We start from the raw sequence: 24,981 nt of genomic DNA, 5'->3' as shown, positions 1-24,981 counted from the left end.
TTTCAAATAATGAAATAAATTAGCTATGTGGTTTTACCTATTAGTGCCAGTTGTGTCAGATGTCACATAAAAAGCACATTATACTTTTGTATAATGTAGATACTGGATATGTTTCTTCCAATGTCTGAATATATTTCTATCCAGTTACACATTTTCTCATAGTGGTCTTTTCCCTTTGAGTATCAGTAGAATTTGTTAATTATATGTAAAACCTTGTGAATAATTTGTTTATAGAGTAAAATAAAATTTTATCTTTTCATAATTATTTTAATATTAACTTAACATTTATTTTATTTTTCAGATTTTTTAGAATTTATAGTATAGTTCTCTTTATAATAGATTTTTCCTTGTGTTCTTATTGATAATATACCTGATAGATTCTCTGATAAACAGGTTTTAGAATTAATAAGAAATATCCCATCCAACTAATCTAATGGTGAATTTTCAGATAGAGAACTTGTTGCTGCATTTGCAATATGTGAAACAGAGAAAATATGTATTATCTGATTTTAACAATTATGTGTCTTCTCAGAAAAGAGACCAGTTGACCATTTAAAAGGTCAAGCAATTTAGGATTATTCTATACTTTAGTTTCCAACAAAATTGCTGAAGAACAATGTATGAAAATTATTTAACCCATTGGTAATGGGTTGCTAATTTTAGGCAATATGAGTAGAGTTGCATGTGCTAAATATTATCAGATCTAGCACTATTGAATATTCTAAAACCTATGCAGTAGAGGGGGAAAAACCCTTGTTTTTTGCTTAAATTTAAATTATTGAGTCAATGCTTAAAATTATTCAGAAATATACAAATGTGGATTATGAATAAATATCAGTTAATGTTAACTGGTCCAATACATTAGATAGATTTTAAAAAGTTCTTTGGTCTTATTTGTGACTCATGATGTTATGAGTGTCAGAAACTACCTATAAAAATAAGTGGAACAGGGCCTAATGTTGTCATTTGTTTAATAAAATAATACTATATATTTATTTCCAAGACATAATGAAATGTGTTCACTTTGATCTCAAAACTGAACAGAAGCAGATTCTATCTCAGGACATATTTTTTTCCCTAGCATCCTTGCTATAGAATTATCTTGTTCAAAATTGTTCTAAGTCATTTATTCCTTTTCTATTTATAATAGTTAATGAGCAACCACCTCTTGACTACACAATGCTGTTTCTCATTTGTGTCATATCTAAGAGAAATATATCTCAATCTTCGTTATAAGCATTTTCTTCATCAATTTTGTAGCTATAAAAAATCAACAAAACAATAAATTAAATCCTAATTTTAGTGTTTGCTGACTTCTGAGGCATGAAAATATCACATAGATTTTTTTTACCAGTGGGTTCAGGATTCCAACCCACTTCAGATTTTGAGTTTTTCAACCTATGTTAAAGGTAGTTCACTCTATGTAAGAAAACCTGAGTTGAAAGCGGGGATAAAAATGATGATATATGTAGTATTTTATGAAGTTGTCTCTAAGGAATTATGATTCAGGCAGTCTTTAAAAATTATGACTTATGGACTATCTAAAATTGAAACAAAGGGCATTCATTTAGAGAGAGGAATGTCACACTCTTTGGTGACACTGCTTCCTAAGGGAAACAGGGTGCTGGAATAGGTAAAACTAGGGGTTTATATAAGGTGAGAAATACTGTAAATTTTGCAGTATAAGAGGACTTTGTTGTTTTGGGGGGGGAGGTTTACATAACCTTGTTGAAACTGCACCCCAGAATGCATGCAGGAAAGTCCAATTAGGGTGTTATTAATGTGTGATGATGATATTAAAATTAGCTTAACTTCCTCATAAGTTCACCCGAAAGACAGCAAAGTTCATTTGTTACTCTAGGAAAGGTCCCTTCTGTGATTTATGGTGCAGGACTCTGAGTCCACCTTCCTAAGGTATTGTTTTCTTATTGACTGCTTTCTGTGGTATATCTAAGACTGATGATTGGCCAGGTAATGTGGTCAGATCAAGGTGTACTTTTCTATTCTAGTGAGGGCCTATGAAGGAGTCAGGAAATTAGGATCCCATCATTCCACCCACAAAGAAATGGAACCTAAATTCATTTCGGAGATGGGTCAAAGGTTTCAACTCCTGTAGAGTTGTCCTTGTCTCACCAGGTCCCTTTCTCAGGGAAGGAGTTCATTTAAATAGAGTGTGTGAGGAATCTAGGGAATTCAGAGAAGTTCAAAAGAGGGAAAGGGGAATGAAGAGTGGTGCTTTAACAAAATCAAAGAGGGCAGTTTTGTTTGTGAAGTAGACCACACAAATAAAAGGCACAAAAGGGAAAAGGTAAACAACACAGTAAGATTCAGATATTCTCTTCTGGAAACATCCAATACATTCCTGTGATTTGACTTGACTAAAGGCAGGTCTTCTCAAACTCAGGTCACTTGTAGAGAAAACATCCTACAAAATCAATCTGAACATAGAATTAATTGTACTTTATAAATAAATGTGTTCAAACCTTATGTATCCATTAATGGTCAAGATGGTTGTACTTTAACCAGTTATCAGAATCACATCTTGTTTCACAAATTTTCATAACATTCACCTAAATATCCCCATGGTTTTGTAAGAAATACAAGGATCTTAACTTACATGGGAATATATAGTTTCAGATGTAAAAGCAACTTTATTAACTAATTGTTTAGACTAGAGTTTTCTTTGCCAAATGGCTCAACTCTTAACTGCAACTTATTAGTAGTTCAGATATGCTTTATTCATTATTGATCATCTAACATGATTATAGAAATTTGCCATAAAGAAAAGAACATAAGGGGAAATATTTCCTTAATTATTTAAATGTCTATTCCAAGGGGCAGCTTGGTGGTACAGTGAATAGGACCCTGGCCTTGGAGTCAGGAGGCCCTGAGTTCAAATCCAGCCTCAGACACTTAATAATTATCTAAATGTGTGACCTTCAGCAAATCACTTAACCCCATTACCTTGCCAACAAAAAAAATATCCCTAAATGTGTATTGCAGCCAAAGGTTATGCAGATGGCCAATTGCACAAAACTATGTATAAGTCAGTCAGGTGGGACATTATAAATGCCAAGTAAGGGAAACTGAGTCAGGACAACTTTGCCAGGATCATGCTGACAGTCCTCCCAGTCTTTTCCTTTACAGCCCCTCCTGTAGTGTGTATATGTAAAACCTCATAGAGTTGCCAAAATCATGAATCATTGGCACAGCATTTTTTGGTTATCATACTTTGATTCAGACTCAGGATAATATTAGCAGTCCCATAAGATCTTAAATAGTGAATTCCAGTAATCAGAGCTTCAGGTGAGCTCAGCTCACAAGGTTCAAACATGGTGGTTAGAATCTTACATTGTTAACAGCAAAAGAGTCATAGAAAAATCACAGCTTCTCTTGTCAACTTTGCACAAATAATCTTGCTTTAAGATCCTTAATAGCAAACAACCAAACAACACAAACAAAAAAGAATTGGGGTGTATGAATACAATGATGATACAATTATACCATATTGCATGAAGAGACTGGATTTTATAAAATATCATTGTAAAACATGGTCAATTACTAATTACTAAATTACTAATATGTAACCATGTTTATCACAAATATGTATCTACAGTGTTAACCTGACTGATCCCTGCTGAGAGGAGGGAGTGGGAAGGGAGAGTGGTAGGAAATTTTTTAACTTTAAAATATACATATATACTTGCATGAATGTTGAAAAAGTTGAAAAACTTCCATAATATGCATTTATAAAAATAAAATATTAAATAAAAGGGAATAAATGACTTGACTAAATAAAAAATAATTATGATTAAAGGTGTCTCCAAAGAATTACAACTCAGAGATTTTTTGTAAGTCTAGTAAGGGGCATTTATTTTTGGTGGATATCATGCTCCCCAGTGAACTCTGCTTTCCTAAGTGTTCTGAGCTGGACAAAATTATGGGCTTATAGAAGGCAAGAACTATTGTGTTTCTAACACATGTTAACTTTTAAGTACAGGGAGGAGTCTATTGGTATGAAAGGGCCATGTAGAGCTGCATCCCAGAATGCATAGAGAAATGCATTTTAGTGAGACCCTATGAAAGAGCCAAGAAAAAGGATCTGGGTATTGGGTAAGATCCAAACAAAGAGAAACTGGGAAATTAGAACACAGAAGCTGATATTAGAAGCTATACAGAAGACAAAACCCTGAAAAAACTGTAAGTTTGAAGTACAAATCAATAGGATTGAGACAGAAGATAATAAGAGCTGCTCTCAGCAGAGACAAGTTGCAATCTTTTGACTAGAAAGAGAAAGACAGGTGATGGCTGGATATTGAATGGATTGGAGGAAAACTTTAGTAATTTTTAGTAATTTTCCTCTACTTCTAACTCTATCCAATTTATCTCTAGATATTTTTCTTTTACTTTGGTGGGTAGATTTAAGATGGGCCTAATATTAGGTCTGTATTTGTTTTGTCTTCTGGAAATTTAATATTGGTATCCTGAGAGACATTTTACTAACAACTGATGGAAATTGATGGCCTTTAATGACTGCATAGTAAACCTGGATAGAAAGTTGTATGCAAAGAGCTTATACAGGTTGGTACTAATGAAGGACTCTGTGAACTCACTGATTTTCATCAACCACATAGAATTGAAATCTGAAACCAAATTCTTCAATCGAAGTGAAATATGTATTGAATGATGGAGTGCAGAACCAAAGCTAAATGACTAGCATATCTCTGGGCAAAGTGGCAATAGAATATGATTCCAATATGATATTAATCTCCTTCTAATAATAAAAGTTTGGAAAGTGGTAGAAGCTAATGAGTATAAAAATCAGATCTATCCCAGATGCTATATCAAATCCAGTTAAATTTGAGAAATTTTACTTGTGAGCCATATTAAAACAGGACAAGTCATGAAAGCTCTACCAATTCTTGTTTAAATAGTGCTAGTATGAAAATCGGAGTAGAATGTCCATTTGTAGAACAGATGAAAGAAAGGGAGGGAGGGAGGGAGGGAGGGAGGGAGAGAGAGAGAGAGAGAGAGAGAGAGAGAGAGAGAGAGAGACAATGAATTGTGATTGCAATGGAATACTGTGGCAAGTAGAATACTAAGTTGGATTAGATATAAGAATCCAACAAGGTTCAGATATGTAGCAGAGTGGATAGAGTGCTGACCCTGGAGTCAGGACCTAAGTTCAAATTTGGGCTCAGACACCTAATAATGACCTAGTTGTTTGACCATATGCAAGCAACTTTTCCCCATAACCTTTCACAAACCAACTAACCAACCAAACAAACTAAAAATAAACCATCAAGAAGAATGTGGTATCTCCTTATGAGTACTGTTTTTTGGATCAACTTAGTCTAAGTGACAGAATTCTAAATAACAGGAAATCTGCCAAATATAATGTATACTCCTTAATTAATAATCTTTCCACTATCTATAAGAATGGTTTACAAATATATTTCTCATGTAAAAATTTTAAAGAAATGTTTAAATAGTTTGAGAATGAATGTTTTGACAGGAAATTTGGATTTAGATTTGTAAATGAGGTAAAAATTAAAATGTATAAATGACATAAAAACTATATACAATATATTTCATCTACACATAGTTGAAATGGTCTCTCTCTCTCTTTCCACATATGTGTGTGTGTGTGTGTGTGTGTGTGCTGAACAACTGAACAATAAAGATTTAGATTTCATTCAGTTGAATAATTTCTTTTTCATTTTTAAATCCTGTAAACTATTGGGGTTTGATGTATTCAGTTTTACATCATTCATGAGTTATATCAACCCAACAAGAAACTATTTTTTCTAATACACATTAAAACAAGTATTAGCAATCATTTAAAACATTGAGAGTTCTTATTTCTGTCCCTCCTATCTCCCATCTCCTCTCATTGAAAAGGCAAATAATGAGACTTCAGGGCAAGATGGTGGAGAGAATCCAGGCACTAGGCTAATTTCTCCTGGCTTTCCTTCAGAACTAATAGGAATCAAGCCTATTAACAGAAATTTGATCAAGAAAACCCAGAAAAAGAAACCAGGAGAAGAACATCTACCAACAAGTTATCTGGGGAGCATGAGTGAGCTGGGGGCAGAGAGCAGAGAACTAACATAGGAGCAGTGAGTTAACATCCGGACTAACCTAAGATCAGCTTTGGAGGCTCTGACTGTGGGGGTGGTGGACTGAGGAGCTCCAGCACGGTTGAAGGGCAAGCTCTCGCACAGAGTTGTAGAGTGGGGCTGGACATCAATCTGCTTGGCTCAACTGGTTAGGAGGACCACAGCCTTCATACTTTCATTTCAGGTGATTCCTCCTCCCAGAATAAACACTGTAACAGCTCCTCCATGCCCCCAAAGACTCAGAGGTGGGCAGAGCTCCCTCAGCTGAATAGGAAGATTAACTATATAGCCCCAAGGCCCAGACCATATTGTTCAAGGATAAGAGTATCAAGCAGCTCCACCCACCCCCTCCAGGCCTAAGGAGTGGGTCACAAATAAAGGTCACAGACACTCCAAAGAAAGCAATCAGCACCCCCTACAAGCCAGCCCAATTGAAGTCACTAAATCCAAAGAGCAAAGCCTCTAGGGACCTCAACACCAAAATTCTTTTAACCAGCACCTCCCTCATTACAAGATCTTGGGAAAGTGAAGAAAGGCCAGCAGAAGAGGATTCCATAGAAAATTACCTAGCAGAAAAGACCCTAACTCATTGAGATCTAGAACTTCTGAGGAGAATTTGATTTGCTGTACAGCCCAGAAAGATTTCCTTGAAGAAATCAGGAAGTCATTTAAAAATCAATTGGAAAATTTGGGAAAAGAAACCAAAGAGAAAATTAATACCTTGAAACAAGAAAAGAAATCCTTGGACAGAAAATGGAAAACTCTTTCAAAAGTAGAATTGACCATCTGGAAAAGGATTTGCAAAAGGTAAATGAAGAAAATTTTTCCTCGAAAAAAATGATGGAGTCTGTGGAAACTAATGACTTCATGAGACAAGAATAATCTATTAAAAATAGAAAATCAAAAAAATAGAAGAAAATGTACAATACCTCATTGGAAAACCACTGACATCAAGAATAGATCTAGAAGAGACAACTTAAGAATCATTGGGCTCCTTGAAAATATTGAAGAGAAAAAAAAAGGTTGTTCTCAATATTATAGGATTTAGTGATGGAAAATTGCCCTGATATTATGGAACCAGAGAACAAAATAGTTATTTAAAGAATATGTCAATCCACTCTGGAACAGGATCTCAAAATGAAAATAAGATGGAGTATTTCAGAACTATCAGATAAAAGAGAAAATCCTGCAAGCAACCAGAAAGAAACACTTCAGATACCAAGGAGCCACAGTAAAGATTACGCAGGACCTGGCTGTATCTACAATAAGGTATCACAGAGCCTGAAATGTGATATTCCAAAGAGTATGGGAGTTTGGAATGGAGTCAAGAATTTGCTATCTGGCAAAATTGAGACTTTTCTTCTAGGGCAAAAGATGGATATTTAATGAAATAGGAGACTTCCAACTTTTCCTGATTAAAAGACATAAATAGAAAGTTTGGTCTTCAAATAGGAGATTCAAGAGACACATGAAAATGTTCAAAAAAGGGTAAAGGGAAAAAACTGCTATCCAATAAAATGAAACTTTCTCCCAACTGGGAAAAGACCCTCATAACTCTCTAGAATTGAAACTGTATTAGAGAGAATACATTTAGCTAGAAATAATGGACAGTCATGACTTATACATGACTCTGAAAGAATGATTTAAAACTAATATTTCCTTAAAAAGGTAGATAATAATGAGATGGGAGGATGGAGGAGATTGAATGGAGTAAATCACATTACATATAGAGGTACAAAAGACCTATTGTGATAAAGGAAAAAAAGAGAGGAAGTGAGAACTGTCTGAAGCTTACTCTCATCAGATTAGGCCTAAAGTTAACATATAAACACTCAGGTTGAGAAACATATCTTGACTTTCAAGCATTAATAGGGGAAAGGTAAAGGGGGAGGAAAAGAGGAACTTGCAGAAGGAAGGGAAAGAAGGGGCAAAGGGAAAAGGGAAAGAAAGGGGAGGGAGATTGGATATAAAAGGGCAAATGCACAGAAAGTAGTATTCAGAAACAAATATCGGGCAATATGGATAAAGTGCATAAAAAGGGGAAAATACACACAGAGGGAAGATATCATGGAGGGCAATAAACTTAGTAAAAATAACTTTACATGTGAATGGAATGGACTCTCCCATAAAATGTAATCAAATAGCAGACTGGATTAAAAACCAGAATCCTACAATATGCTGCTTATAAGAAACTCATTTGAAGTACAAAGATACAAATAGAGTAAAGGTAAAAGGTTGGAGAAAAATATATTTTGCTTCAGCTGAAGTCAAAAAAAGATGGGGTAGTAATCCTTATCTCAAAGCAACTGCAAAAAATAGAACTCATTAAAAGAGATAAGGGAGGAAATTATATACTCCTAACAGGTACTATAGAAAATGAAACAATTTCAATACTAAACTTATATGTGCCAAGTAGCATAGCATCCAGTGTCTAGGAGGAGAAGTAAAATGAGTTACAGGAAGACATAGACAGCAAAACTCTACTGGTATGTGACCTCAAACTCCTGCTCTCAGATTTATCTATTCATAAAATAAAGAAGGAAGATAAGGAGATAAATAGACTGTTAGAAAACCTAGGCATCATAGACCTTTGGAGAAAATTGAATGGGGATAGAAAGGAACATACTTTTTTTTTTCTGCAGCACATAGCAATTACACAAAAATTGACAATATACTAGTGAATAAAAACCTAATAATCCAATGCATGAAGGTAGAAATAATGAATATAACCTCCTCAGATCATAATGTAATAAAAATCACATGCAATAATGAGCCAGGGAGAGATAAATTTAAAATTATTTGTAAACTAAATAAACTCATTTAAAAGAATGAGTGGGGGGTGGCTAGGTAGCACCATAGATAGAGCACTGGCCCTGGAGTCAGGAGTACCTGAGTTCAAATCTGGCCACAGACACATAATAATTACTTAGCTGTGGGGCCTTGGGCAAGCCACTTAACCCAGTTGCCTTGCAAAAACTAAAACAAAAAAAAAAAAAGAATGAGTGGACCATTCCATCAGTTCAACAATCAGGCATAATTTGTGGATATCTGGGATGGAGAATACCATCTATATCTAGAGAAAGAATTGTGGACTTTAAACAAATAACAAAGACCTTTAATAACAAAGACCTTTAACCTTTAATTTAAAAAAAAAGTTAATTTATTATGTAATTTTGCTACCTCTTATGATTTTTTTTTCTTTAAGGATATGATTTCTCTCTAATCACATTCAATGTAGATCAATATATACCATGGAAATAATGTAAATACTAACAGACTGCTTTCTGTGGGGTTTGGGGGGAGGGAAGTGAGATTAGGGGAAAATTATAAAATTCAAAAGAAATCAACAAATTAAATTAAAAAAAGAAACTCAAAAATAATGAGATCAAGCAACATTTTTTAGGATGAATTAATGATTTCATCCTATATAATGACAATAACAAAACAACATACCCAAACTTATGGGATACAGCCAAGGCAGTTGTCAGAGGATATATTATATCTTTAAATGCTTACATGAATAAATTAGAGAAAGAGGAAATCAATGAACTAAATATGCAACAAAAAAATTAGAGAAAGAACAAATTAAAACCCCACAATTAAATATCAAATTAGAAACTCTAAAAATTAAATGAAAAAATTATAACATTGAAAGCAAGAAAACCATTGAACTAATAAATAAAACTAAGTTTGTTTTATGAAAAACCAATAAAATTGAAAAAATTTGGTTAATTTGATTAACTAAAAAGAAATATGATAACCAAATATATTATAAATGAAAAAGGTGAACTCACCAGCTAAACCAGGAATAGTCAAAACAGAGAAGGAAAATTATAGACCTATCTCCCTGATGAATATAGATGCCAAAATCTTAAATAAAATGTTAGCAAAATGATTACAGCAGGTTATCACTAGGATAATAGACTATGATCAAATAGGATTTATCCCAGCAATGAGAGTTGGTTCAGTATTAGGAAAATTGTTAGTATAATTAGCTATATCAATAACAAACCTATCATAAATAATATGATTATATCAATAGATGCTGGAAAAGCCTTTGAGAAACTACAGCACTAATTCCTACTAAAAACAATAGAAAGCATAGGAATAAATGGACTGTTTCTAAGAATCATAAGCAAATTTGTCTGAAACAATCACCAAGCATTTTATGTAATGGGGATAAGCTAGAGGTACTCCCAATAAGATCAAGGGTGAAGCAAGGATGCCATTATCACCACTACTATTCAATGTTGTATTAGAAATGACAGTTTCAGCAATTAGAGAAGAAAACGAAATTGAAGGAGTTAGAATTGGGAAGGAAGAGACAAAACTCTCTCCCTTTGCAGATGGATGACATGATGATATATCTAGAGAATACTAAAAATTCATCTAAAATTATTAGAAACAATTAGCAACTTTAGCAAATTAGCAGGGTATAATATAATCCCTCATAAATCCTAAGCATTTCTATATATGACTAGAAATATACAGCAGAAAGAGCTAGAAAGAGAAATCCCATTCAAAGTAACCTCAGACCTTTTAATATACCTGGGAGTCTACCTGGCAAGGCAGACTGAAAAATTGTTTTGTAAACAATTACAGGGGCAGCTAGGTGGTGTAGTGGGTAAAGCACCGACCTTGGAGTCAGGAGTAACTGGGTTCAAATCCGGTCTCAGACACTTAATAATTACCTAGCTGTGTGGCCTTGGGCAAGCCACTTAACCCCATTTGCCTTGCAAAAACCTAAAAAAAAATTACAAAACACTTCTCACACAAATCAAATCAGATTTAAATAACTGGGCAAACATCAACTGCTCATTGATAGGCTGAGCTAATATGACAAAAATGACAATTCTACCTAAATTAAACTACTTTTTTGCACTACCAAAATTCCAAAAAATTACTTTAATGAATTAGAAAAACAGTTGTAAGTATACTCATATAGAGAAATAAAAAGTCAAGAATTTCTATGGATTTGATGAAAAAATGTGCAAAAAAAGGTGGCTTAGCCCTAATTATCACTCACTAATGTTAATGTTTGATCTGCTCACTTCATTTTGTATCTGTTCATATAATTTTTCCCAAATTTTTCTTGTCATCCTGAGCATTATTTTTAAAATTACAGCTGCATTCCTTTATAATCATGTACCACAAGTTATTCAATCATTCCTCCTTTTGTGGGTATCTCCTCAATTTTTCATTCTTTGATACCACAAATATAAATATCTAAAATTATATTATCAAGCATCAGTCATCAAAACAGTCTACTATTGGCTAAGAAATAGAGTGGTATATCAGTGGAATAGACTAAGTGCAAAAGAGATAGCAGGAAATGACTATAGTAATCTGCTATTTGATAAACCCAATTAGTGATAAAAACTTTTGTGATAAAAACTCTGTCTTTGATTAAAAAAAAACTGTTTGAAAATTGGAAGCTAGTTTGGCCGATATTTGGATTAGACCAACACCTCACACTCTCTACCAAGATAAAATCAAAGTGGATCCAGGATTAAGACATAAAAGACAATCTTTTGACATAAAAGACAAACTAGGAGATCAAGGACTAGTTAACCTGTCAGATCTATGGAATGTGAAGCACTTTATGACCAAGGAAGAGATGGAGAACATAATTTAAAAACAAACTAGATAATTTGATTACATTAAATTAAAAAGTTTTTGCACAGACAAAGGCACTGTAATCAAGATCAAAAGAAACATAGTTAATTGGGAAACAATTTTTGCAGTTAGTATTTCTGACAAGGGACTCATTTCTAAAATATACAGAGAACTGAGTCAAATTCATAAAAAAGCCATTTCCCAATTGACAAATGATCAAAGAATGCACAAAAGCAATTTACAGATGAGGAAATCAAAGTTATCCAGAGTCATATGAAAAATTTCTCTAAAACATTGATTAGAGGAATGCAAATTAAAGCAGCTCTGAGGTACCATCTCAGATTAGCCAATGTGATCAGAAAGGACAATGATTAATGTTGGAAGAGATGTGGGAAATATGGGACACGGATACATTGTTGGTGTAGCAGTGAATTCTTCTAACCTTTCTGGAGAGCAATTTGTAATTACGCTCAAAGGGCAATTAAAATGTGCAGACCCTTTGATCCAACAATACAAGTACACTGGTTTTATACCCTCAAGAGATAATGGAAAAGTATTAAAAACATTGTACAAAAATATTCATGGCATCTTTATTTGCAGTGGCAAAGAATTGGAAATTGAGTGAATGTCCATGAACTGGAGATTGGCTGAACAAATTGTGGTATATGTATGTTATGGAACATTACTATTCTATTAGAAAGCAGGAGGGATGGGAATTCAGAGAAACCTGGAAGTTTGCATGAACTGATGCAGAGTGAAATGAGCAGATGCAGAAGAACAGTATACAGCATAACAGTAACATGGGGTTGATGATCAGTCTTAATAGACTTGCTCATTCCATCAGTGCAACAATCAGGGACAATTTTGGGATATCTACAATGGAGAATAGCATCTGTATCCAGAGAAAGAATTGTGGAGTTTGAACAAATACCCCAAGACCATTACCTTTAACTTTAAAAAAGCATTTTCTCATTATGTAATTTTGCTATTTCTTATATTTTATTTTTTATCCTTAAGCATATGATTTCTCTCTCGACACATTCAATTTAGATCACTGTATAGCACAGAAACATGCTATACAAGACTCAGACTGCCTTCTCTGGGGACTGGGAAGAGGGAAGCAAGACTGGGAACAAATTATAAAATTCAAAAAGAAGTTAAAAAAAAAAAGAAAAAAGAAAAGGCAAGCAATTTCATGTAAGTTATACATGTGCAATTATGCAAAACCCATTTCCATATTAGCCATGTTCCAAAAGAAGGCTGACAAAAAATAAAGCCAAAAAATCAAATAAACTGTACTATGACCTTCATTCAGATACCAATAGTTCTTCCCCTGGAGGCATAGAGCATTTTTCATCATAAATAATTTGAAATGATCTTAGATGAGTGTACTGCTGAAAATGGGTAAGTCATTGACAGTTGATTATCGCTCACTAATGTTAATGCTTGATCTGCTCACTTCATTTTATATCTGTTCATATAACTTTTCCCAAATTTTTCTTGTCATCCTGCAAATTATTTTTAAAATTACAACTGCATTTCTTTACAATCATGTACCACAAGTTATTCAATCATTCCTCCTCTGGTATGTATCTCCTCAATTTTTAATTCTTTGATACCACAAATATAAATATCTTTGTGTACATATATATATATATATATATATATATATATATATATATATATATATACATATGTGTGTGTGTGATTTTCTTTTTTTATCTCTTTATGATAAGAATGCAGTGATGGAATTGCTGGATTATACAAGGGATTATTTTTTGACTCCTGGTTTATTGTAGTCAGTATTAATCAGTTTAATATTTTACATAAATAAAAAAGGATAATTAGATAAGAGAGGTTCTTATAGTAGGCATCAAATTTTAACCCAATGATCATCACATGTTTAGCAGTTATGAAATCCACTTATGCACCTACAAGAATGCTAATATGGAGATCTCCATCCTATTTCACATAAATTTCATGCCTAAACCCAGCAGGCAGGATACCATTATTCTTTGGAAAATTCCTTAAATTACTTTGTATCTCTGGACTACTATCTCTTGTTCAACATGACAGAGGACCATTTATAAGCCTCTAATCACTGGAAATGGCTCTTGCCTTGCCCATTTTATGATGTGCTTCGTCAATCTGTGAAACCTCTGCTGATGTGCCACTTTTTAAGTGTATATATCAGTTTTGACCCTAGAAATAAGTTCTATCTTTCTATGGGATTTTCTTTTTTTGTGTAGTTCCTCCAGAGTGTTCAGGCATAAACACCATATCAAACCCTATAAAAATGAGATCCTGAGCACCACAAGCATCTCAAATCATGAGAAAGATCAGAGATCCACTTCATTAGAGAGGGCCTTGGACCCTCTGATAAAGTATTGGCTTGGAACTCTTCCTCAGTGTATGCTTTTTGTTTGTTTGTTTTAGAGTGGACAGTTTCAGACATCACATCATTATGACTCTATTGGGACATCAATGTGATGGACCTCTATCTCCCAAGATTGACAAATGGGTAAATTTTCATTGTTGAGTCCCCCATGAATCGGGAATACCCTGGAAGTTTGACTTCCCTTGCTGCCTGTTTCCAAATTCTTTGAGCCAGTGGTAAGTCTATTCAAACTGAAGATTGGTGAGTCTGCCTTGGTTTGCCCTAAATTCATTTTTTTTCCTAAATTCATTTACTTTAAGATTGTTCCTAGCTTGAGCAAAGAGTAACTGTTTGAATTTATGACTAATCTAAGTGTTTAAATTTCAGAGTACTTAAATTCTATTTTGATAAAAACTATACGATCAAAATTTTAACTTTAAAAGCATTGTCTACTTTCCCCCCCTTTAATATTATTTTTTTAAGGGTAAGGAGATTCATATGTAAAAATGTTAATTCTTCATTTTCAGTCAGCAAAAAAGCTTCCTTTGACTAAATTAAAATAGGTTTTTTGCTTTTTAAGAAATAGATTTCAAGGAGTAGCAATTAAATCATTTCAGTCTTAATAGAACAATCTATCATACTTATTGTGGTGGGAGATGTCAGTAAGCTATCAGGATGTGTGACAACCTGGAAACAATCCCAGCCTTTTTTTGATATGAGAAGAAGGCTTATTTAAATTTTACAGGTAACAAGAGTAGCAGGCTCCCTTTCAGTTAGTAAAGTTATTATTGCTTATTTTCTTAGGATCAATTTAGTCACTGACAATAAAATCTAATTTTTTTTTAGAAAATTTTACAGGAAAGCTGATATAAACCTTGCTGAATATTCAATTAAAAAGAACTTTTTGGCCATGGATGACCAATCTTATAACCTTAGAGATTAAAACCAGAAATTAAGAATTGGAAGTTTTCAAAAATTGGCAAAAACAAATCTCTGAATATTAAGATATTAGCTGCAATAACTGACTCATCTAATGACAGATCTCAGATGGTCCGGAGACTGCCCCTTAAAAAGTCAAAGGGAACTATCTCCAGCATCTTCACTGGAGAACTTCTTAAATGAATCTAGTCAAAAGGCAGATATTTCAGGAATTTACTCTAATTATCTCAGAAATTCTTCCAATGAAAGTCCCTCTTGGTTGCACAAAAGACATGAAGTCAGGTATAAGAGGAAAATTGCATCCCATTGAATCCCCAAAGGGATGAGGGTATACCCCCTATCAGAGGTGACTAAAGAAAGAGTTATTAAGCTCTGTGTAATTTGGTTTGAGAATACAGAGGGTTAGGGGATTACCTTTGTCAAAGTATAGAAATTTGAATCCTTTTACCCTTAGAAAGTTACGAGTAATCTAAAAACTAGTGAAACTCTGTTCGAGTTAAAACCCCTAGCTTCAAAAACTCCAAAATATTCAGTTTTACTAAATCTTAGTTTTTTTTCCCCTGTAAAAATATAGAAGAATGAAACTTCAACCAGTTTTTCTGTCTATTAGGGACCTATTGTAAACCCAAATTGCACTTAGGTGAACCCATGTGATAAATTAGTCTAAACAAATTTAATATTGTTTTTAATTTACATTTTTGATGTGATTATAAAAGTATTAACATTATTAGGAAGCAGGAAAAATATCTTAGACTGACATAAGTACCCCAGTACATTAAGGTCTTTTCTTCTATACTTAATAGAAAAGACAGGCAAGATCCCAATTTCAAAATCTACTATAGAAAAACTTAGCAGCTCATGCATGATTTAATGTTATGTCTTTTTAAAATGTTCTTTGTATATCTGTTTTACAAATGAGGAAGCTAAGTTTAAAAATACTAGTTTCTTTGTTTCAGATAGGAATGGATTTTGGCATCAATAACCAAAAGAAACAGTTGTTAAGAATTAAAGAAATACATAGCAATCACAACTTTGACTGAGAATGAGAATGAAATGAGCTCACCCATAAGACAGAAGCAGATAGAAAAATATATTAAACTCTGGAAATCAGAATCCAACAATACATTGTGTACAAAAGACGCACTTTAAACAGCAATACACCACACAGAGTTTAAATGAAGTACTTAAGTAGAATGCTTGAATTGAAGTAAAAAAGGCAAGGAAACTACATTATGCCTGAATGTACCATAGAACATGAGGTCATATCAATTTTTTAATAAAAAATAAAAAAATATCAGTTTCTCTGATAAAGGCCTCATTCCAGTATATAGAGAGCTGAGTGAAATATATAAGAATATAGTTATCACTCAACTGATAAATGATGAAAGAATATGAATAGTCAATTTTCCGAAGAAGAAATCAAAGCTATCTATAATCATATGAAAATATTCTAAATGTTAGAGGATATGTGTAAAAATTGAGAAAATAATGTCTCTATTGATACTCCAATAAATAGTTGATGGTACTGTGAATTGATTCATCTGTTTTTGGGAAAAGTTTGAAATGACATCCAAAGAAATATTAAACTTTATACAGTTTGACAGTAGGATCCACATTGTTGTCTACTTTTGAGGTTTATGTCCTAGTCTTCCTTGACACTGTAAGTGGCTTTAGATAGTTGAGTTCTTTCTATTGTTCCTGTTTGCTCATTTCCCAGTCTACTTTTTGACCTTGAACTCTTAAAGTCTGTCTCTAGGGGATGGAAAGTCACTGTCCCAAGATTCAGGCTTTTTCATTTTGCTCTTTTAAGCACTATTTCTGGAAGTCTGCAAATTCCCACTGCTTACAAAGTGATGTGATATATGGAGAGTATTGGCTGTTGCCCTCTTGGTCTGTGTTCTGGTTTTTAACAAGGAAGTTCTTTTGCTGTAAGTAGCTGTAATTTTTCCTCTTTGCTTTAGAACTTTGACCAGGGCCACCAGTTTTTTTTTCTCCACCCTAGATGAATGTATGAGTAATAGAGGTACCAATAGTATCTTTTTTGAGAAATTGGTCAACCTGCTACCATCTTTGATTGAGAGCTCTTAAAGTTTCTGCTTCTGCAGCTGGTAGTATGAACCTCAGATAGTCCTCTATCCAGGGGTTCCATATTTGTCCTACTGACATCGTCAGTGTTTTGACTGCAAAAATGTTTCACATCAAACTTTTTTTTTAATTTTGCTGCTCCAAAATTAGATTGGAGGCTTTATTTTAAACTTGTTTGGAGAATAATGTTGCGTGTTGCCACTTTCAGAATTTTATAATCTTTTACAGTGGTATGATCCAAGGAGATATGTGATCTCTGTTCTCCTGTCCAATAATCATGTCTCTTAGTAATAACAATCATTATTTTCCTCCCTGCAACTAGGATCAGGGTCCCTGTTCTCTTGAAGCCACAAGTGCTCATGCACATGGAAATGTGACTCAGGTCCCAGTGTTCCTGTGGTTGTAATTACTAGTGGTCTTTTGGACCTGAAACGAGGGCGCTTAGCTTCCCAGTGAACAACCACAAGCATTCTCCCATGATCTAGAACTGGGACCAGAGACCATGATCCCTTGCAACTTCTCCCCTTTGCCAAGGAGCTATAACCCAGGATTTTGTGTGGGCAATGCAACAAGGTCCTCCTTTGCGGACCAGGAAACCATACCCTGTAATTTCCTTTTGACTAGTTGATGGAGTGTTTTACCATCTATGGACTGAGAGTTGCTCTTGCTGCTGTTGCTTTTACTGTCACTTCCAAAGATTACTGCTGGCTGTTGAAGTACCATGTCGTGCTCTGTACCATATCACCACCCAGTTGAGACAGGTTTTTCCTGTCAATCTCCTAAATTGTGATGGGCTGAAAAATATTTTTGGCGGGTCTGCTATTCCAGAATTTGATGTGAGGCATTATTTTAAAGTTATTTGGATAAAGCATGTTCATTGTGGAGAGTTCAGCTGAATTTCTACGTTTACTCCACCATTTTCTAATGGGAATTAATTTTCAACACCCCCTCCCCAACAATGGCAAACATCTTCAGCAAATAAATTCCTTTCTATTTTATTTCTTGCACAGTAATTAAATAGTATGACAAAATTATTTCTATAAATTTAATATTTACATTTAATGTATAATTTGTATTAAAAATCAACTAACCATAAGCATTGTATGAATTTGTATATACCACATTTCAAAATAAATTTTTATACCAGTTGCAAAAGTTTTTTTGTACAATTCTGCCTATTATTTTTTCATGTCATGGAAATGAAAAATATACAGATAACTTTCTGTGTAGGTAGGAAAATACAAGAATCTCTATTTATTGACATTTCCTTCCTCTGTCTTCTTTTGGGTGATATAAAGTGTCATTTTGAAAAAAAGGGTTTTATTATCTTCTTTTCTTTCAGAGAGACGATTGTGGAAGAAACATTATTGTAGTATAGTATAAATCATAGTTTAAGGATGTGAATGCAGTCAGAAAGATGTTTAGATGTTATTGCAACAGTCCAATGAATGATAATGATGATAAACTAGGGAGATGACAGAGGGGATAGAGAGTAGGAACCATGAAAGAGAAACTGCATAGTTACAATTGACAGTTCTGGGTAACAGATTAGATAAGAGACCTTATATAGAAGGAAAAGTCAAAAACAATCCCCAAGATTCAACTGGGAAACTAGAAGAATGACTGTACCACAGAGCGAGTTTCAGAAAGAATTTGGGTGGAGAGATAATGTATGTTTTTAGACATGTTGAGCTTGAGGTATAAATGAGACAAAGAGAGAAATATTCTGAAGATAACTCAAGATATGGATATTATGGGAGTCAAGTATTATAGGAATGGGAATTGACATTCACAGAAAAAACATAGAAGATGATAAAGAACTGAAGAAAGAAATTTTCAGAACACTCACATTAGGAATCACAAGAGATTTCAAAGAAGAAACCAAGATAGGAGCAGAGACAGAAGAGGAAGCAAGATATTGTGATATTTCTGAATCCAAGATAGTATGATACATTCAGTAGCAGTCACTGATTGCCTATTAAAAGAAAAGTTGAGATGACCAGGAGGATGAAGATTTGAAAACAAAAACCCACATAAATGACCACATAAAAAGTCTCTGTCCTGAATCAGTGACCTTAAGGTAAATTTTACAGAACACATTTGCTTTAAATCTGTAATTATTTGGTTTTATCAAAAACCAAGGCTGGAAATTCCTTGAAGAGCCAAGATAGTAAAGAGGAACTAGGAAGCTCCCAGAGCTTCTCCCAACCTCTATCTGAAAAAACCTTACATGAAGCCCCTAAACATACTCTAAAGTGATAAAACCCACAAAAATATAGAGTGAAATTGCGTTTCACCTCAAGATATCTTGGAAGAATTTCAGGAAAAGTCTGTCTCATGTGATTAAAAGAGCACTGCAGTCCATCAAAGATGGGGTAACTGAGAAGTGAACAGGAGACTCAGCACAACACAGGTCAATAACTAAAACACCTGGTTCCCAACTCAACCGTGCAGTGGTAAAACAGAGCAGAAGTGATGGTCCTAGCCCTATCATGGAAAGCAAACTTTGAGCCCTGAAAGGCAAGTGGAAATACCTGAGATGCCTACATGGAAGACCAGAGACCAAATCCCTGATCCCCAGGAAAAAAAGCTTGAGATTTTAGCTCCTGTGCCACAGGATAAGAGTTCAACTTTCAAAATGAATAAAAAATAAAAATAAATTGTAGAAACTGAAGAAAGATACAAAAGATCAGAATACAATTTGAAAAGAGAAAGTCAGTGAAAAAATGCCAACATGTGAAGCCACAAGGGGTATTATGAATTGATCTCAAATCCAAAAAGTTCTCTTAGAAGAACTCAACATTTTTTAAAATCAAAGAAGAAAGAAAAAGTTGATAAAATAAATGAGTGTCAGTCAGGAGAATTATGAAGAATTGGAAAATGAAGCACAAAAATATCTTTAAAAAAACAACTACTTTGAAAGTAAAATTGATCAACTGAGAAAGGAAATACAAAAGTTAACTGAAGAAAATAAATCCTTTAAAATTAGAATTGAATGAGTAAAAGCTAGTGATTATATTAAACAATTAAGAATCCACCAAACAAAACCAGGACTGGAAAAAATAGAAGAAAATGTAAAGTATCTCTTAGTAAAAATGATTTACCTGGAAAATAGATCCAAGAGAAATTTACAAATTATTGGTCTACATGAAAGTAGGGATCAAAAATAAAAGAGCCTGAACAATACCTTTCGAGAAGGAAAACTGCCCTAAAGTCCTAGAACAAGAAAATGAAATAGTCTTTGAAAGAATTCACTATTCTGGGTGGCTTTTTGGCAGAGTGGATAGAGCACTGGCCCTGGAGTCAGGAGTACCTGAATTCAAATCCGGCCTCAGGCACGTAATAATTACCTAGCTGTGTGGACTTGGCCAAGTCATTTAACCTTGCAAAAACCTAAAAAAAAAAATCACTAATCACCTCTGGAAAGAGATCCCAATGAATATGGTAGCCAAATTTCAGAATTTTCAGGTAAAGGAGAAAATACTGCAAATATAATACTATAAAAAGAAACAAATCAAATACCAAAGAATTACAGTTAAGATTATTCAGGATTTATCAGCCACAAAATAAAGGAGCAGAGGGTGTGGAATATGATATTTTGTAGGCTAAAGTAACTTTAATTATAACCAAGAATCATCTACACTGCAAAAGTATAATTAAATATTAAAACATCATATTAACACTAAAGTAGAGGGATGTTGATGGATGATCTGTTTGCAGATGATTGTGCACTCAATGGAGCCTGAAGCTGAGATGAAACAAAGTATGGATCGATTCTCTGCTGCTTGTGCTAATTTCGTTTAAGAAAACACAGGTGTTGGTGGCAGCTACCCGGTGTAGTGGATAGAGTCCTGGAATCAGGAGGACCTGAGTTCAAATTTTACCTCAGATACTTAATAATTACCTAGCTATGTGACCTTGTCAAAGTCACTTAATCCAATTACTTTGCAAAAAAAAAAAAAAAGAAAAAAGGAAACGAGAACACAGGTGCTCCACCAGCCAGTGTAGCACCATCCATACATGGAAATAGTTTTGCAAATGAGGAAGTTTTAAATACCATGAGTAAGTTTACTAACCTTGGCAGTGTAGTTTCCAGGCAAGTACACATGGATAACAAAGTTGAAATGTAAACTGGCAGAAATAGCTCAGAATTTGTGAGACTCTGGGGAAAACTATGGGAGAGAAGAGATAGATATTGGATTATCAACTTGAAGATCGACAGAGCTTGTGCTGACTTTATTATTGTATAGTTATGACAGTCTAGGAGCACCATGACAGGAAAATGAATGACTTCCTTTTAAATTGTCTTAAGAAGATTCTGAAGATCACGGCAGGAGAAGGTAACAGATACTGGGGACCTTTCTTGAACTAAACCACCAAGTATTCAAATGTTACTACAGAGTGCAATCCCAAATGCCAGGAGAATATTTCCCAAAAAAGACTATTTTATGGAGAACTCACACAGGGCAAAATCTCAAAGAGGGGTCAGAAGAAGTGATTCAGAGACACTTTGAAGATCTCTCTCAAAAACTTTGGAATTGATTGTGCAGTATGGGAGACACTGGCACAGGACCACCTAGTACTGCATGCCCTCATCAGAGAGGGTGCTGCAACTCTATGAGCAAGATAGAATGGAAATAGCTCAAAAGAGACAGGAGATATGCATGTTTCATAGCCTCCCCCCCCCACCAGTGTAGAGCGTTTTGAGCTCATATAATGGTTTTATTGGCTGCAGTCAGACACACTATAACCTGCATCTAACACAGTGATGTCTTTTTGGATTTCTTTGATAATGAAGACAAATGAACAACCACAAAGATAATTTTAAATATTTATTCATCTAAGATTTTGAAATTCAAACTTTTCTCCCTCTCTCTCCCTTCCTTTTCCCCCCCCCCCCAAACAGCTAGCAATACAATGTTATATATATATATATATATATATATATATATATATATATATATATATATATATATATAATGTATATATATATATAATTAAAAGAAGAATCATGAAAAAAGAAAAAAAACACAAGAAAGAAAAGACAAAAAACAAATTTACAAAAGTGAACACAGAGTGCTTTGATTTGTGTTCAGACTCCCTACTTTTTTCCTCTATATGTGGATGGCATTTTCCTTCACAAGTCTTTCAGAATTGTCTTAGATCATTATGTAGCTGAAAAGAGCTAAATCTTTCAGAGTTGATCCTCATTCAGTATTGCTGCTTCTGCACACTGTCATCCTGGTTTTGCTCACTTAACTCATCAGTATCTCTATTTATATATTCATTATTATATCTATAGATATAGATATAATTTATACACTATTATATATATATATATATATATATGAAATATCTTCTCTCTCTAACCTCCTTCACTCATCACCTGTTTCTCCAAGAATTCCTGCACCCTCCAAAATCCCAAATCACATGCTCATCTAAAAATCCATACTCTACTCTGCCTCCCAATTTTTCCACCTCTCTAATACATTCAGAAGACACCTTTCCAGATATACACATTGTTTCCCAGAAGAGAATAAAGTTCTTACAGTTCTATTCATAAACACCTTGACTTTAATGAGTGTCTTACAATTCATCTTTACTGTTTTCCTTATATTTCCTCCGAATCTTTTATAGCAAAATTTTCATTGAGTTCTGGTCTTTTTCTTGCAAATATCTTAAAATCTTTCATTTTATCAAAATTCATTTTTTATTAAAGATTGCATTCTACTTCATTGAATAAATTATTTTTTCTTCAACCCCATCTCTTTTGCTCTTTGAAATATTATGTTCCAAGTTTTATGTTCTTTTAGAAAAGAAGCCTGTAGGTCTTTTGGAATCCTGATCATATATCCATAATGTTCATTATTTTTCTTGTTTCAAATATTTTCTTCTTTAGCTGGTCATTTTGAAATTTGGATATTTCCTTCCTGTAAGTTTTCTTTCTGGGAAAGTGGTGAATGGTAGATTTTTTTAATTTCTATTTTACTCTTTTTTCTAGAACTTCAGAGCAATTTTATTTTAGGTTTTTGCAAGGCAATGGGGTTAAGTGGCTTGCCCAAGGCTAGAGAGCTAGGTAATTATTGTGTTTGAGGTTGGATTTGAACTCAAGTACTCCTGACTCCAGGGCAGGCGCTCTATGCACTGTGCCACCAAGCTGCCCCTTGAATTGTTTTTTAATGATAACTTTCAGATTCTCTTATGTTTTTTCCTAGCTTATTTATTTACTTGTTTGTTTATTGGTGTCTTATAATGGTATTTGATTCCTCTTGTGTCAATTGTAAATTTTGTTGTTGTTTTTTTTTTTTAGGTTTTTGCAAGGCAAATGAGGTTGAGTGGCTTGCCCAAGGCCACACAGCTAGGCAATTATTAAGTGTCTGAGACTGGATTTGAACCCAGGTACTCCTGACTCCAGGGCCGGTGCTTTATCCACTATGCCACCCAGCCGCCCCTCAATTGTCAATTTCAAGGATTATTTATTTAAGATTTTTAGACCTTTTTACCCCTACTTGATTAACTTTCTTTTCATATTGGATTACTTTTTTTCCTTTTAATTTATTCTCAATTTTTCTTATTTGATTTCTGAATTCCTTTTTAAGTTCTTCCAAGAAATCTTTCTGTGCTTGTGACCAGTTTATGCTACTCTTTGGAGAGGGTAATATTTTTATCCTTACTATCTTCCTCTGAATATGAACCCACATCTTTTATACCCAAGTCACTACCTATAATCAGTTTCTTTATCCTTTGCTTACTCATTTTTCTTTTTGCTGCTTTAATTTTAGTATGGTCTTGTTTTAAAGCCTAGTAGTCTTCTCCTGACCTAAGTCAAGTTAGGACCCCTTAGCTATGCTGTTCTGAAAATGCTTTTGCTTCCTGTACTACAACACTTAGCAGGCAAGTGGATCCTTCCCTCCCATAGCCATAGCCCTGGGTCAGGTCTAGTTGTACCATTACATCTGACTTTGTTGCAGTTAGGATGTGCAGGAAATCCTTCCATCCAATCCAAATCCAATCTTTTAACCCATTCAGCCATCTACTTTCATTGGTTAGGAGTTTATGAGGTAAAACGTTTATTAGTTTAAAGTTCCCAAAATTATGAAGTGAGAATTTGTGGGATGAAGTTTCTTGAGACCTAGTCTTCTCCCTAATCAAGCTATTGTCTGGGGCTACTGTTTGTTGATTTATTGTAGTTGACCTGTAGGTATCTGTACTTCACTCAAAACAGACTTCAGGTTCTGGAAATCCTGTCTTTTCTGATGTCCTCTTAAGTTATCCTCACGAAAATGCATGTCACCCTTGCACAGGGGCCATGCTAATCTTCTTTGTATAGTTCCAATTTGAGAAGATAATGACTTTATCTCTTTATTTTTGCTATTGTACATTCATTTTATATTGCACTTTTATTTTCTATGTGCTTGTGAAGGAAATCTGTAGATATTGGACATTTCTGACCAACTCCACCATCTTTCCAGATTGTCCTGTGCTAGAGCTTCCAGAATTTATATATGCATACATATGTGTTCAGCTACAGCCAGAATTTAGAGTTGCAGGATGTCACTTTGATTGTATCCTGACCTCCTTTGCTCTTTATGATCTCATTATATTTCCAATTATATGACTTTTGATGGGTACAGAATAATCATGTACTTTTCAAATTTCTTTTCTTATAAACTTAGAGTTCTATATGATAATTATATGCAGAATTTGATGTTTGCCATGTTAATTGTTAAATTTGACCAATAATTGCCATGGGAATTTATAGCCAAGTTTATCAGTGTGTGTCTGTATCTCTTTGTGTGTTTTCTACCTAGTCTGAAGATCTTTTGGTTCTGATCTTCTGAAAGT

At 34.0% G+C, this 24,981-nt stretch overlaps 1 non-coding gene across 1 annotated transcript; it reads right to left on the bottom strand.

Annotated features, from left to right (window-relative positions):
• Nucleotides 1–24,395: 24,395 nt before the first annotated feature.
• On the bottom strand, nucleotides 24,396–24,498 carry LOC141510532 (U6 spliceosomal RNA). The gene has a single exon (XR_012475002.1). It is a non-coding gene; the product is annotated as a U6 spliceosomal RNA (small nuclear RNA).
• Between the last annotated feature and the right edge of the window lie 483 nt (nucleotides 24,499–24,981).

This window comes from Macrotis lagotis, chromosome 1, assembly GCF_037893015.1.
Source record: "Macrotis lagotis isolate mMagLag1 chromosome 1, bilby.v1.9.chrom.fasta, whole genome shotgun sequence".
Lineage (NCBI taxonomy): Eukaryota > Metazoa > Chordata > Mammalia > Peramelemorphia > Peramelidae > Macrotis > Macrotis lagotis.
The sequence above is the reverse complement of the archived record's forward strand: the minus strand, read 5'-3'. Positions and strand labels throughout refer to the sequence as shown.